Below are 3225 nucleotides of genomic sequence, written 5' to 3'. Positions count from 1 at the left end.
AGAATACTGAAAGTGCTAAAAGGGAAAGTCTGCCAATTACAATTATCTTTTTTCCCTCCTATTTTTTCTTTTTTTATCTTTTTTTTTTCCTTTTTTTTTTCTTTTTACATTGTATTTTACTTCATTTTTTATGTAACCAGAAATGTGAAATCCCTGATGACAGAGTATAATAAGAGAAAGCTGGACTCTTGCCTGGGAAGGATTAAAACTGAAAAAACTGAAGCTTGTATACTATTCATTGTAATAAATATTTTTATTGTATTAGCCCACCATTGGGAAAAAAAAAAAAAAAAAAAGGAGCTGTTTGATGAGGCTAGACCCTCTTATATGAGATTATTTAACCATTTGGAGTCAAACAGCCCCTGTTTTAGTACCATGTTTCTTTACAGTTTAGTAGAAATGCAAAGGTGGCTTTCCAGAATTTAGAAGGCAAGATTTTTTTCTGTCCTAAGATGATTAAAATCTAAAAAGGAAACTTTCATATTTCTCTGACAAGTCCTATAAGCAGCAAATGATTGTGAAGTAGCTGCACAGTAATACAAGCTAAATGATAAGAATAGTGGCTGTTTTTTCATAATGCGCTTGTAGATCTGGGTGCCTGTTCAGCTGTGCCTTACTTTAGTACAGACATAAGTATGAAATAGATAATCATGTCCCCAAAATAAATACCTTTAAAAATGTGTGAAAGTATTCAAGTTGTCAGCTAATCCTTTAGATGCCTATAAGCTTAAGCATGGCTGTAAAACGAAACACACATGAAACAGCTGTTTAGAAATTAGGTAGGACTTCAGGTCCCCTTGGCAAGATTTCAGCAGGACCAACACCATTCAGAAACTGATTTGTTTCAAAGGCATTTTTAGAACCAAACAAGTAACCTGAAGCAGGAGATTAGGTTATCTTTCATATCAAGTATATCTAAATCATACCATATAGTGGAAAGTTAGGCACACAGGGACAGAAGGAAAGAAGTAATGCAACTGTAGAAAACAGGAGAATAATATTATGCATATGTTAATGAATTTTGGGTAGCTACTTTTTCATCTGCCTGTGACTTTACGATGACTGAATTTTTCTAATTCTTTCATTTGATTAAAAAATAGCACTAATGCATAAGACAACGGAAAATGGGACACAGTCCTCAATCACTTATATTTCATTGAGTTAGTTAACAAAATGAATGACAAAATTTTAAAGGTAAAAAACATACATTATTAAATCTACCAAACACCAGTGTTATTCAATATATACCTTTCTGAGTAATAATTTTGAAAACTGCCACAATTTTACACCATTTCTGAGTGTGTCTGAGGGGTTACTGCACTAATAAATGAACACATTCCCCAAAGTCACCAAGCACATGTATATCCTAATATTCCTTAGGCACAAACTTTCTTAAATCAATGCAAGGTTGAAAATGTGTTTTGATGGACCTCATCCAACTCTGATTATCAGTAGTATTCTCCCTTTGCAAAAATCACCTGTTTAAAAATCCCCAAATGCTAGAATGTCAGAAAATGGAAAAATAATGGAATCTAGCCCATTGGTAGCTAAGGTATAAATCTTCATTATTTGTTAGCACATGTCGTCATCGTCGTTGTTGTCCTCAAAATATGTAAAGGTGTCCAAAAGTCAATATAACAGCTTTTTTAGAGATGGTTTTGGATGGACTCTGTAATGAATCTAGGATTATAGCACAAGTTTAAAATCCAACCTGTGTGTACACAGCGCCATTCCAAAGAGGAAATGGGATCACGCTGACTCCATCATGATCAGCTTCTTCCCCACTTCTGCTTTACAGTTTATTTTGCTTTGTGCTAGTAAGGATATCTTTCTGTGTCTGCTTCCTCCTTGGCAAGTGAGCAAGATAAGTAGTCTGCTTAGAAGGAAAAGGTTTCATGTGTCCCCTTGTTTCCTGCATTGGCACACAATAAAGTGAACTGGTGCTAATTTAAAGGTTTGACTTTTCTGTGAGCAATGACATCAATATTTACACGTTATATTTCTTCATTAACATCTGTTAGTATGAAAAGGTATAAATATGTCTTTCACACTTTAGAAAAAGGATATATGGAAATAGCTGAGAATACTTGTAATAAACTGAGGTTATATGCTGCTTACCTGTATGAATGAAGGAAAAGAAAGTAAGGCAGATAACCTTTCTACCCTTTCTTTCTCTGGTCTCTGCAGTATCTCGAAGTAGCGGAACAAGAGGGCAAAAGTTATGGAGAAAAGTAATTTTGTTCATTAAACCAACTGATAAAGTTGGCAAAGAAAAAGAAATTTTTTGTGCACAAAAGCCTTTCTTCAGAGATAAATAAGCCCTGAAGCAGCTTTCCCTGAATTGCCAGTTAGGGAGTAGAAGATATAAAGGGTTTCTTCCCTGCACCCTGTTTCTGCTGCTGCACTCAACACAGTAATATGTGAAAGTTTCAAAGTCACTTATGCCCATTAAAGTTATACTGTGGTATTGCAAATATTAATTGCTAGATGGTGCCTTCCAGGTAGAATTGTCCTTTCTGCTGTGGTTCCACTAAACATTACAATGACTCCTCTTGAGACTGGTGGCAAAAGGACAGTCAGTCACAGCTTCTGTCCTTCTTTTCTCTGCTGTCTGCTTGCCCCGATGCTTGTCAAACAAGACAGGTTTAGAGCCATGTTTCCTAACCCAGCACGTTTATTTCAGTAATGAAAGACAGCAGCCTTGTTTTAGAAGTATATTTGATTCTTGGTAACACAGAACTATGTTTGGTAATTGTACATTGTGGTAACATAGTACATAGAATAATAATGGTAACATTTATGGTTGCACATATTACATATACAAAAAAATGGTAACATAGAACATAGAATAATAGAAAAAGTACACACGATCCACCAACTTTACCAAGATGCATATGCATGCAAGTTTTCTTCAGAATATTTGCGAACAGGTATTTAACCATATTTTAAAAGCCAACATGCTTGTGCAAAATATGGCTTTTTAAGTCCTGTGCAACACTGAGACAATACAGATTCTAAAAAGTGTCAGGATAATTTTTCCAATCAAATTTTTGTCACATATTGGAACTTCATCCTTGAATTCCCAAGAACCAATTCCACAGTCAAATAGGCACAAATACTATTTTAGCATTTTTTTATGTCTGATTTTACCCCACTTTCTGTGTTATATCTAAATTCAGGGACATATTGGTTCTCTATGATAAAAACGATATCGGGGCGGGGGGG

The sequence above is a fragment of the Falco cherrug genome, chromosome 1, assembly GCF_023634085.1.
Source record: "Falco cherrug isolate bFalChe1 chromosome 1, bFalChe1.pri, whole genome shotgun sequence".
In the NCBI taxonomy this organism is placed as follows: domain Eukaryota; kingdom Metazoa; phylum Chordata; class Aves; order Falconiformes; family Falconidae; genus Falco; species Falco cherrug.
Note: the sequence above shows the minus strand (reverse complement) of the source record.